The sequence below is a fragment of the Myotis myotis genome, unplaced genomic scaffold (genome assembly GCF_014108235.1).
Source record: "Myotis myotis isolate mMyoMyo1 unplaced genomic scaffold, mMyoMyo1.p scaffold_m19_p_7, whole genome shotgun sequence".
Classification (NCBI taxonomy): Eukaryota; Metazoa; Chordata; class Mammalia; order Chiroptera; family Vespertilionidae; genus Myotis; species Myotis myotis.
In genome coordinates, this window is record NW_023416379.1 from 34,960,422 (window position 1) to 34,973,828 (window position 13,407).

Here is a 13,407-nt window from a genome sequence, read left to right on the forward strand (position 1 = left end):
GTTTTATTCCGCTTCTCCTTTAATACTGGAACATATCCATCTATAGCGAGATCTCACTTTTAAATGATGTTGTATTTCAAGAGACCTTTTAAAGGGGAAAAATAATAGCTCCACTCTACACAAAGCTCATGGCTGGAAAGTGAGTCTATTTATCTCCAAAGATTCAACAAATTCTTACGAAGTTTTGGGCCCAAATTCTCGGTGGCTAGAGGAGGAGGTGGGGTTCAGAAGGGTGACATGACTTGCTCAGAGTCACATAGCTAAGTTAGTGTGTCACCTGTGTACTTTCTTTCTTCTCATAGCTATTGGGTACTTTCCCTCAAAGTGAGACCCAGACTCTGGTTGGAACAAGAATTCCTGTCCTATGCTCTTCTGAGATATAGCACCCTAGAGAATTAAAATGTTCAGTTGTTGCCATTGTCTGGTGTAAATCTCTCTCTATTCACCTGTTTCCCTTGGGAGAGATGACTCAGTGGACCGTGGCTGAAAACCCCACATAATCCAAACCTTGATGATCTGTTTGGTTTATTCTCTCAATGGACCTCTTCTCTGTAGCCACACACCCCTTCTGTCCATTCCAGGGTCTGTGCATTTATGTATTGCCCACATTCAATCATCCTACCAGCCACTGTTCACCCGCCTAATCCTCTCTCATTCTTTAGGTCTTATTTTAAATGTCCCCAAGGCAACCACCACCAACCACTGACTTCTCAGACTATCAGAAATATAGCTACCTGTACCATCTATTCATCGCACTGATCACATTTGTGAGTATTTAATTGAGGGTCTCTCCCACTTCTTCATAAACTTCATGAAAATGGGAATGGAGCTAGTCATTCCCTTCATTGCCATAGAAGTAGTCGTGTGTTGATGAACTAGCCAATGTGGCCTTCAGGCTCTGGGATGGAGGAGAAAAAGCAGGTGCTTTTGTTATAAAGGACAATGGGCCATGAATATAATTGGGACTCACTAAAAGAATCCAGATTAAGGGTGAGGAGGGGGTCTATGTACTGTGCAGTGTGAAAGGAGCAACCAGAGAATGGTCAGGTAGGAATGTTAATTGCCTCTTGACTGGACCCCTGAGGAGATTCTGTAGGCCCTCTCCATTCTCTTTGGGGGTAAGACACCGTAATGGGGACGAGAAGTTAACCATAAAAATTTCACCACTAGACTAATTTCCTGGCTTCGTGCAGTCAAGAATAGTGATGACTGCTCCCAGACCCTGATATTTCTCCTGTCTTGTTGAGCCTAACAATATTGGAATGGTACAGAGAGTGATTTCAAAAATCCTTGAATTTTTATAAACCTGATAATTAAGAATTTAAAATAATCATGTTGGGCCCTCTTACTGGTACTTTGTTAAAGTATGTTTATATTAGTAGTTCATGTTTCTATAGCTTTTAAAATTTTACAAATGATTTTTCCCCTAGATTACGTCATTTGAACCTCCCACCAAGTACGTAAGGTAAGTTAACTAAGAAATTTTAAATAACTAGCTCAAGGTCAACCAATATCCCAGATGCTTCAAGGGGATTTACCAGTCATAGCTTCTTTGGGTCTTTCCGCCAAGGTGAGCCACTGAGCTGAGGAGTGCATTAGATCCTGGCTGCACACTGCTCCTGTGCCCAGCGTCACTAGCCCATGAATGAGATGATCTCAATGAACATAGATGACAAAGCACAGGGACTCTCCAGTCACTGTGTGAAAGTACAGGTTTAAGGAACATTAATCTCTCACTGAAGAAATCTTTGACAGTCTACCTCTCCTTGGTGCTATATATTGGGCCCATAAAAAGTCTACAAGTTCTGTACAGTGTAAAATAATAAATATAAGAATGATAAACCAGTTTCTTGAAGGAAAATGGATGCAGAAATTGTTAACATTTAGAATCCAGAAAAAATTGCAAAATCCAGCAATTCTTGTACAATTCAGTAAACATGAAAGCATGATGTGAAAACAACTGAAAATAGGTATTAACAAACTCCAGAAAAGGAAAGGCAAACAAAAAGAATCCACTAAGTTATTAATGAGAGTATCATTTATATAGACATTTTTCTTCAAACAAAACTACGAATCTTCAGACCTTTCACTGAATGAGAGCATGATGTATAAGTGGTGTGGCTAAAAAAAAAATGATGAGAGCTCTAATAATTACCTTTATTTGTCCCTTGCTGCATTAAGTGACCAATGGAGCACCCCGAGACCCCTGGGTGCAGCATGGAGGCGTGGGTACACGTTTTACCATGAAGAGAATTAGGTAAGCGATTTCAAGTAAGATTCTTAATGCACCAGTTTACTCATCCATGAAATGAGGATGATGATCTAATTCCTATCTCACAAAGAGGTTTTAAAGATTTTTTTTTTTTTGAAAGCAATCTAGCCCTAGCCAGTGTGGCTCAGTTGGTTGGGCGTCATTCCAAGCATGGAAAGGTTGCCAGTTCAATTCCCGGTCAGGGAATTGGCCTCATGAAGCATAGTCAGGAGACACAAAAAGGGAAAATTATGGGGAGCAAGGGCTAAGATCATTCATTCATTCATTTATGTGCTTAGTTAACCCACCTTTATTTTTGTTTTTATTGTTCTATAATGTTTTTCAAATTTTTTTTCAAAATATATTTTTTTCAAAATATATCAATGTTTTTCAATTTTTTTTTTCATTATTGGCATTTTCTCCATCCCAACTGAACTCTTCTCCCGTGAAATGTTTGTCCCATAGATATACTTTGTATCTGTTTATGGATTCTAACCCTTTGGAGGGTGAAACACCATTATATTATCTAAGATTTTTTTCGCCCCCTTGGTGGTCATATCACTCCCAGTGAGAATGCAGGTACTATTTGTCAGAAACAATGGTGAACAAGGCAGATGAAGTTTCTGTCCTTAGAGTGCTGATAATGTAGTAGGGTAGACAACCACAAATAGACAATTGCACAGCATGATGAATGCTACAGTTGGGGTAACAGAGAACCAGCTAACTTACTCCAAGTGGCAAAGCCATCTCCCAGCCCCCACATCCAAGATGGGAGCCTTTCTTCAGTTGAGTGTCAGTGGGATGCTGTAGAGGACTGAACTACTGAGGCATCAGTCTGAGCCAGTTAGGATTTTGCTGTTGTTGTTTTAATATATCTTTATTGATTTCAGGGAGGAAGGGGGAGGGAGAGAGAGATAGAACATCAATGATGAGAAAGAATCATTGATCGGCTGCCTCTTGCATGATCAGGGATCAAGCCTGCAACCCTGGCATATGCCCTGACCGGGAATTGAACCATGACCTCCTACTTCATAGGTCGACACTCAACCACTGAGCCACCAAGGCCCGGTGCCAGTTAAGTTTTGAATAGTTTCAAAATTAAAAGGCCGTTATTATTAACAAGAAAACAACTAATTCAGTTTAAAATGTCCCTGATGAAGCTTGGAGGACACAGTAGACTTCTGTTTAATGCCTGCATAATGCTAAGAGGCTGCCTGAAGAGGCCAGCAAGTGGAGAGGGTTGCTTGGGGGAAACTGACTGTACTCCCACTGAGAGATAATCAAAGGAGCTGGAGTCTTTAAAACCAGATGTGGAACTTGCAGTAGAAATGTTGGCCTGGGGCTATTTTAAAAGGGATGATGCCCACGAGGGTCTCTGCCAGAGGGCATGGCATCTGCAGCGGAAAGAACTAAAGGTGAACTGGTGGCGGATGCTGGAGCTAAGGAGAAGCTGTTGGTGGCAGGCAGGGTCCTGCGGGAGTTGCAGGGCTGTATTCAGAGGCCAGTAGAAGGATCAGGAGGACAGAGTGACCACAAAAGGCTTTCAACATCTGCTGTGGCCAGAGGAAACTCACACCAAAGATGATCAGTGCCAGCCCAATACAACCTGCCAGCCCTTCCTTTCTCTCCCCCACTTCATCCTTCCTCGGGCCAATGAGTGCAAGGAAGAGAGAGAAGGAAAAGATAGAGAGATAAAGAAGGTAATTAATCACACACTTCTTTTCCTCTTGAGAAGTTATCCAGCCTGGTACAGGTACAAACTGGAGGACAAAAGAAAATTCAACCTTAAATTCTAGAGATTAAACCTTTCCCCCCATCTTGGACATATTAATTACATAAATGACACTTTTTGTATTAAAATTGACTGGAGGAATTTTCATTATCTGAGAGTAAGTACAAAACTATGAAACTTGCCCAAGAGTTTGTAAGAAGTGGGAAAACTAGCTCCATAGGACAGGCTAGTTCTGAACTGCTGTGCGGGACAGTGTAGGATTGCTTCTGACGGCCCTTTAGGCAGATTGTGTATTCAACTTAGTGGTTATACTTGGGCACAATCCTACCAGGGGCCCTACTGGGCCAAGAGAAAGCTGCCTCTGTTTCAGAAGGTGGGGTGAAACCAACCAGGCCCCCTGGGCTATGAGGCAGAGACCCAGCAGGAGCTAAAGGAGATTGAGGCTGAGGAAAAGTAGATCCCAAGTGGAAGGAGGCAAACCTCATCAGTAGAGGTGAAATGTCAACTTCGGGATGTGGCTGGGCTAGTCCTTCCTTAGTGATGCAGACCCAACAGTTGACACACAACCACCGGGAACCTAGGTGAGGCTGTGCAGATCAGCAGACACGTCCCTCCACCTACAAGATCATACAAACCCTGCCACACGTATCCTCCTCCATGCTCCAGATTTCATTTTAGAGTGCAGGATACTGAACTAGGAGAGCTTGAGCAAAGAGACCATTCCCTAAAGGGATTGTTGTTTAATTTATTACACTATAAATTATATTTGTTTGTTTTCCATTGCCATCCAGACAGAGGGAATGGCTGAGGAAAATCAGACTAGTTTTAGGCAAAATAAATAAACATGTTACTTGCCCTTGGGATTACAATTAAGTACATTCTGTAATGCCTCCACTATGCATTTAGCCTGGGCACTTAAATACCATAATTAAAATGTTGGACACATAGTTGTAATTCCTGTTCATTGGCTTTCCCATTACCCAGGGACCCATGTATTTTTCCACCACTGATAAAGCAAGGGCAATCCTGACTCCAGTTCTTATTTTTAATGTGGTCCTTTCCATGCGGCTCATGTTCTTCTTCACGATGCTTGATATACAGCAGTACTCAATGCATGACGAGTGAACAAACAAGGCATCTTCTATTACAATAATGTGTCTGAAACCCAATGGATACAGGCTTCTGCATACACTTTTGCACTTCCTGAAGTCTACTTCCCAGAGTATTTAGCTGAACATCTTAACTATAGCATCTGCTCTTACTCTTTCTGAAACTCCTTTTTACTTCATCTGCCTTTGTCTCTGCACATCTGTACTCTTGTATTTGCATTTGCCTCCCGAATGAGAGATATTCCTCTCTGTTTGGTCATGAAAATCTTTCATGCATTTATTTACCTAGAACTCTGCATTAATTTTTTTTCTTAAATTGGTTTTCTTAATGGTCACAAACTTCTGGGCTTCTTGTCTTGTGTTGCTTTTTGCATCCTATTTATCTTAGAAGAAGTCTTCTAAAGAAAGCCCCTAGAGCCCGGCCAGCATGGCTCAGTGGTTGAGCATTGACCTATGAACCATGAGGTCATGGTTCAATTCCCGGTCAGGGCACATGCCCGGGTTGCAGGCTCAGTCCCCTAGTGTGGGGTATGCAGGGTGTAGCTGGTCAGTGATTCTCTCTCATCATTGATGTTTTTATCTCTCTCTCCTTCTCCCTTCCTCTCTGAAATCAATAAAAATGTATTTAAAAAGGAAAGAAAAGAAAGCCCCTAGAGAAAGTATGACCACAAGGTCCGTAATCTCAGGTCTCATCTTCTTTCTGATCCTGCTGACATTGGCCACAGTGACCATTTGCTGTACCTACCTCTGGGGTCCCTGTTTTGATTACAACTTTATGGTCTGTTAGGGCATTTGGACCTCAGCAGTTTCCAATATTTCCCTTTGGTCTCAGCCCTCTGGATAGAACTGTAATCTTCTCATCCTAGGTTTGGGAATGAATAACTTCCGGGCAATGGGTGGCTATGAAAACAATCTCTCTAGAACTTATATTTCTTTTTCTTGTTACTGATATTTATGCCTTTGTTTATTCTTCTCCCATAATGAGAAGGGCTGACCTGTGTAAGCAGTAAGATATTGCAGAAATGAAGATGTATAACATCCAAGCTAGGTTGTAAAATATATGTGGCTTCCACCTTGCTGTAGGTGAGGCCAGGCACTGAGTCATGAGGACACTCAAGTAGCCCTATAGACAGGTTCATGTGGTGAGGAACTGAGGCCTTCTGCCAACACCCAGCACTAACCTGCCAAACTTGTGAGTTAACCATCTTGGAAGAGTATCCTTTAGTCCATATCAAGTCTTATGATGGTGCATCTCCAGTTGACATATTGACTTCAACTTCATGAAAGATTGAGCCAGACCACTTAAGTAAGCTGTTCTCAGATTCCCAGCTCATAAAAATTATGTGAGATAATAAATGCATAATGTTGTTTAAGCTGCTATGTTTTAGAATAATTTGTAATGCAATAATAGATAACTCTCAACCTAGAAAAATCTATACTGAATTTGGTGTGAAAAGTATGATGGCACATAGTTGACTTGAGGGAAAATAATTTGGGAAGTCATAGCAAGGTTACTCTTCCTAAAAATCCAATAAGAGACGGTGGCATATGATCTTGGAATATAAAGGACAATGGTGGTAACACCAAGGCCACATCATGAGTCAAAAGAAGCAGCCACAGTTAAGACTCCCAGGAAGAGAAGGACATATGACTAAGTGAGATAAGATTCTATTGGTTTTTAAAAGAGAAAGGGTACATTCCCATTACTTTGTTCAAGGTAAGCAAAAGGTTTTGAAGGAGTTAGAGGGGACTTATAAAAAAATTATCTTTACCATTGCAAAAGTTACTGATGACTTCTGGTTTTAATTCCCTTTCAATAATTCAGACAACATTCATGAAGCATAGTAAATAATATAATATAAATAGACATGTTACTTTTTTGTTGTTGTTAATCCTAACCTAAGAATAATTCTTCCATTGATTTTTTTTTTTTAGAGAGTAGAAGTGAGGGAAGGGAGGGAAGGAGAGAGAGAGAGAAGGAGAGAGAAAGAAACATGGATGTGAGAGAGAAACATCAATTGGTTGCCTCTCCCATGCACCCTGACAAGGGCCAGGATCAAACCTGCAACCCAGGCACATATCCTTGACCAGGAACCAAACCTGAAACTCTGGTGCCCAGGCTGGCACTCAAATCACTGAACAACACCAGCCAGGGGCAGACATGTTACATTTATCAAGAAAAATAAGCAACACATATGTCGCATGGAAGATATTTTCAGTTGATAAACCATTTGATTACAAATAAGAGCATATATTTTGAAAAGGATTATTATGTGATGATTTAGCTTGCTCAGAGCTGATAAAGCCAGTCTCTACTCATGAACAGACTCTAAAGCTGGTTCAGCTTTATCAAGTTGACTCAGCAATGCTGGAGTATATTATAAATACTTGAAAGCAGCTGCTACAACATATTTTTAATCCCTGCAAATCTCTTCCCACTCAAGAGGCCACATGTTATCTAGGAACTATTCTATTCCACTGAAGCTTTTCTAGAAACCCATACACCTGGTTTACGCACCAAAGAGCCTGCCAAATGTATTTCCTCAGCACAGGGCTAACAATTGGTTGAATTAAAACTAGAACTTTATACCAGCCATGCAATTTAAAATTTTAAATTAAAAAAAAAAAAAAAACAGTAACAAAAGCTCCTGGCCCTGCTTACCAAAAATATCTGCATTTCTCACTACAGTGACATTTACAAGGTTACAAGCTAGGGTACAGATGGGACAGCATAATGTTACTGTAAGAATCAACTAAAATAGATTTCTTTGCAGGGAATCTTGACAACAGCACAGTTAAAAGCAGCAACTTCTCTAGAACCATTTAGTATCAACAATTTTGTTTACATAAGAAACTCAGAGTGACAAAAATGCAAGAAATAGACTTTTTTCCTTTATCAGTGTGAATGCTGAAATAGGTTTACCTGATCTTTCTATAGCCTATAGTATTATCCTATATAAAAAAAGGGCAATATGCAAATTGACCCTAATGGTGGAACGACCGGTCGCTATGATACACACTGACCACCAGAGGGCAGACACTCAATGCAGGAGCTGCCCTTGGTGGTCAGTGCACTCCCACAGGGGGAGCACTGCTCAGCCATAGGGCGGGCTGACAGCTGCGAACGCAGTGGCTGTGGCGGGAGCCTCTCCCGCCTCCTCGACAGCTCTAAGGATGTCCATCTGTGGCTTAGACCCGCTCCCCATGGGAAGCGGGACTAAGCCATCAGTCAGACATCCCCTGAGGGGTCCCGGACTGCAAGAAGGCACAGGTCAGGCTGAGGGACCCCCTTAAGTGCACAAATTTTCGTGCACTGGGCCTCTAGTAGTCAATATTAGAGACAGCCTCAATGAAATGGTTTTGGCTAAGGACTTCAGGGGTATAGCCAATGTAATTCAATATTTTTGTTGGGTTTTCTGAGTTCTGTTTGGTGCTTTTTTCCTGTGTTCTTACAGTTGTTTGCTATTGCAGTAACTGGAGGCAGAGTTTACGTAGCATATAATAAATAGCTTTGTGTAGAGCTTGTTCACCTCCAATCAGCTTCTCATTCTTATTTCAAGAGAATATCCATTTATAGGGGACACCAATTTGATGAAGGGATACTGTATAGTGTATTCACTGAAAGGGATTTGGGGAAATAGGGGTTCTAGCATTAGTGTGCATCAGCATTATCTCATCATTATAATACAGATACTCAAGACCTCCTTAGGCTTATTCAGTCAGGTTGGCTCCTGGAATGTATATACACCACCATGCAATTCTGGAATGTACCAGTGATTGAGAACCAGTGGTCATTTGGAGAGAAGGGCAACCAGGGAACAGAACCACTGGCCACCTTTGCTTGCTTCCCACATGCATTTCCCAAGAAAGGGCTTCTCTGCTCTCTGGACACTAGTATTTGATGTCCCAGGAGGACTTGATAGGCTTTCCTATTCAGTCCTAGAATGAAGCTCATTCTCTCCCAGAAGGAAATGAGAATTAAGCTCCATAGAGCAGTAAATTTAAAAAAAAATATCCCTTGACTTACTTTAGCATCAACTTTTAGATGAAAGAGGTATCCACTTTACATCTTTGAAAGAAGGAATAAAACTGCTAATGGCAGTCATCAAATTTCATAACATTTAAAAGGGAGCTATTCTGGCAGTAAAACTTAAATATTTTTTAAAATTAAATATTTTTTATATTGATTTTAGAGAGAGAGGAAGGGAGGAGAAATAGAATCATCATTGATCGGCTGCTTCCTGCATGCATCCTACTGGGGGTTGAGCCCGATACCCAGGCATGTGCCCTGACCGGCAATCGAACCAGCAACCTCTTGCCTCATAGGTCGATGCTCAACCACTGAGAAACACTGGCTGAGCAAGACTTGATCTTCCAAAAATACAGTTAAATCTTTCAGGTAGCACATTTCTTATAACATATTATATAGTAGAACACGTGGCAATAGACATTTTACAACAGGAAAGGAGCAGATACCCTCATCCAGTCCTACAGATTTTTCATTGTTATAAATACCCATTTTTGTGCCTTCAATCAGATGAGCTACCATCTTTCAGATTGTGGTTTGAAGGAGGCTTAAGCTATGCTATGTAGTATGTATAACATCAGAAACCAATTAATTATCTCTCTCTGTGTCTCTGACTATAGTTTTGCTTTCCAATGGTTGATTAATAATGAAAGAGAATCATTTCCACCTCTCACATCTGGAAACACATAGAATTTTAAGGAAACATCTGAAACAAACCCATTGGTTCCTCCACCATCTTCTGATGGTGTTGGCAGGGTAGCATCAGGATGCTTCCAATTACTTACAAGCCACAGGGGGGGGGAGCGATTGCAGATCTAAGATCTGGCAGTAGTTTAGCCCTCTGCAAAAGTATGGCTGTGCATGGGCTTTGCTTCAGTGTTTCCTTGTCCACACTGTATGAAAAGTACAGCTCCATTCTGCCTGCTTCATTATATCCTGGATCACAGATGAAAAAACGAAGCTCTGCTGGAAACGAGCACAGGGGCCTCTATAGGACTGAGCCTTTGAGTCTGCGCATTTTCGTTTCTGAGCAAATTATCACCACTAGAGATTTACAAGGTATGAAGACAGTGTCAGAAAAGCATCTCTAGGCATTTTTGCAAGTGCCTAGGCATGCAGATTAGGTTTAGTTCTTTGTCCTAAGAGTTCTGCACAGGTTTCCTGTTATCTCAAACAGATGTATGAGAGGTATATTTGCATTTTCCAAATTAAAACTCAGTCAATAATAGCTTTTGGCAGATACTCAGACAACAGGAGTAGTCAGAGATCAAATTCAAGGGAAGGCATGCCAGGCTTGTAATAGGAACAGAAGGCCCAGAGTAGGGAAGATAAGACAGTTGTTTCTAAGACCTTGGAGGCATCAGGGGACCGAAGCATAAGGAACAAGCAGGGTCAGTAACAGCATTCCACGGACAGTAGCAAAAGCCATTTCAAAAGGCTACCGGGAACTGCCTTATGATCCAGAGATTCCGCTTCTGGGAATATATCCTAAAAATCCTGAAACACTCATTTGAAAGAAGATATGAACCCCCATGTTCATTGAAGCATTATTTATAATAACCAAGATATAGAAGCAGCCCAAGTGCCCATCAGTGGATGAGTGGATAAAAAGGCTGTGGTACATATACACCATAGAATGCTACTTGGCTGTAACAAATAAGGAAAGCTTACCCTTTGTGACAGCATGGGTAGACCTGGAGAATATCATGCTTAGTGAAATACACCAGTCAGAGAAAGACAAATACCCTGTGATTTCACTTATATGTGGAATCTAATGAACAAAATAAACTGACAAACAAAATAGAAACAGACTCATAGATACAGAGGACAGACTGACAGTTGTCAGAGGGGAGGGGGATTGGGGGGCTGAGTGAAAAGGTAAAAGAATTAAGCAAAACAAAACAAAACAAAGGAAACACCTCCTAGACACAGACAACAGTATGATGGTTACCAGAGGGAAAGGGAAATAGGGGGAGATAGAAGAAGGTAAAGGGGGAATAAATGGTGAAAGAAGGAGACTTGACTTTGGGTGGTGAATACAATGCAATATACAAATGATATAGAATTGGTCACTTGAAACCTATATAATTTTATTGACCAATGTCACTCCAATAAATTCAATAAAGTTTTTTTTTTAAAGCTATAGGAAGGCAAAGTCCAGACTGTACTGCTGGATCAGATGCCAGAGGAGGTAGCTGGCATTGAGGATTAAGTGGGGGAAGGTAAGACACATTTTATCGAATGATTTGCTTGCTGCCGGTCCTAGACTTCCTTTGGCCAGCTGTGACTGATGAGGCCTTTGTTCTGGATGACATCTTAAAGGTACCATATAATTCTCTGATGCTGCTTTAACATGTCACCAAGAGACACAAAGATTAAAACATAGAGTGTAGATTCAGACAGTTATCATTTTTAAATTTTATTTTCTAAACTGACTGTTCACTTTATATCTGGCAGGTGGATAATTTAAGTTATGCAGAGCTCTGGGGAAGATAGACTCTAGATAAATTTCTACTTTGCCTTAGCCGTTATAGAAACTAGTTTTATATAAAAATGTCATCATGTGGATGAGAGGTTTTGTTATTATTTTTTCTTTCAAATGTGATAAGGTGGGAAAATCATTAGAATGGGCATGAGAAGACTGGAATTGTAATCCTGCCTAAACAGAAATATAAATTTAGGCAAACATTTAATCTTTTAGACTTTTTTCATTTATTAAGCGAGGCTAATAAGTTATTCATTGGCTAATACACATTTAGTGAGAAAAAATTTGATAATGCATATAAAGAACTTTAGATTTTTAAAAATCATTACTATAGACCCTAATTTTAAGCTATGATAATAAAGAAATTAGGACTGATTCTTAAATCCTTATTTTATAAATATTCTTATATCATCATTACATCAATAAAGAACGTAGGATCACCACTTGGATGGATGATTGAGCAGATATCCCTGCCCTCTAGTAATATATCTGCTAAGAGAGAAAATAAGCATATGTCCCAATTGCTTTCCCAGTATTTATGATCTCATCTACCGTTCTACCTTGGTTCTAAATTTCCCAGTTGATGAGTTTGAGTGAGATTAATGCCTCCACTAGTTATTGCAATTAGTTTTATCTAAAGAATGGTCTAAGGGTTGGTTTGGGGAAAAGAGATTTGGTAACCAAACCAAGGCTGGTCTAATCAGAGTGAATCTCAGCCATTTTTCTCAGAATGTTGGAGCACAGAATTGATGCTGTGAGGATGAGAGGCTCGGAGCAGCCATAGCCACAAAGAGGAAGATCCAGGAGCTACTTGCAACCACACAAGTGGAAGCAGTGCCTAGATCTGGATCCCCGTGAATAATTGAGGTCCACGATAAGGTACTCTCCCCCACCATTCTCTCCCATTCCCCTGGAGATTCTGATATAGCAAGTCTGTGATCTGGGACCCAAGGCCATTTCAAAAACCCCTCAGGTGATCTTCCCTTGCACCCAGGTTTGAGCATCACTGTCCTGTAGATTATTAAGGGATGAAACCAAGGAAACCAAAGTGATGTTAACTACAGAATGAAGGATTTTTTCTGAGCATGCAGTTCTACAAATCACATTTATTCATGTTTTTATTTATTAGTAGAATTAATTTGTCCTTTGATACAATATACTTGCTCATTATTAATAACCCACCCATTTAATTATTCTATTATTTATCTAGTTTCTATTGACTTCCTATTTATTGCTAAGTGTGGCCATGGGGACTTGGCAGTATGGAGGCATTGGAGGAAGAAGGCCTGTGTTCCCTACTAAATTCTGAGCAGGGTAACTTACCATGCAGTGGTGTAGGACTTCTGTCCCGAACGTGTGGGGCTGGTTATAAACCACATATACACACAAAAAATGATGGGTGCAAATATAATGGGTGAACTTTCTTTTATATCTTAATGAGGCAAAAAAGGTTTCCTAAGTGTGAAGAGGAAATGGTTTCATCCAGTTGGGGGAGGGGTCCGGGATGACTTCGTAGAGGAAGAGGAACATGTATATACCTTGAAAAACGGTTTGAATTTGGATAGGGGAGGAGAGTCAAACAAAAGTGAGAGGGAGAAGCATATTTCAGGAAGAGTCAATAGCCTGGTTGGACTGTTTCAGATGAAGGTGTAAATTTAAGCATCGCCATGTTTATCTTCCCAGCACAGAATACTGATGTACAATTCCACACTTGTTCTTTCGTGAAAATGAAGCCTGTAAAACGATTTTTATACACTGTTGACACCTCATCTGTTCACATGGGCCACAGGCTTCTATGTACAG

The 13,407-nt window shown here is 40.6% G+C and overlaps 1 long non-coding RNA gene across 1 annotated transcript; it reads left to right on the forward strand.

Moving 5' to 3' along the window:
• The first annotated feature begins 660 nt into the window (after nucleotides 1-660).
• LOC118659757 lies at nucleotides 661-12,448 on the forward strand. The gene is made up of 5 exons (XR_004968695.1): nucleotides 661-767; nucleotides 1,431-1,465; nucleotides 2,182-2,257; nucleotides 11,260-11,341; nucleotides 12,334-12,448. It is a non-coding gene; the product is annotated as an uncharacterized LOC118659757 (long non-coding RNA).
• The last annotated feature ends 959 nt before the right edge of the window (nucleotides 12,449-13,407 follow it).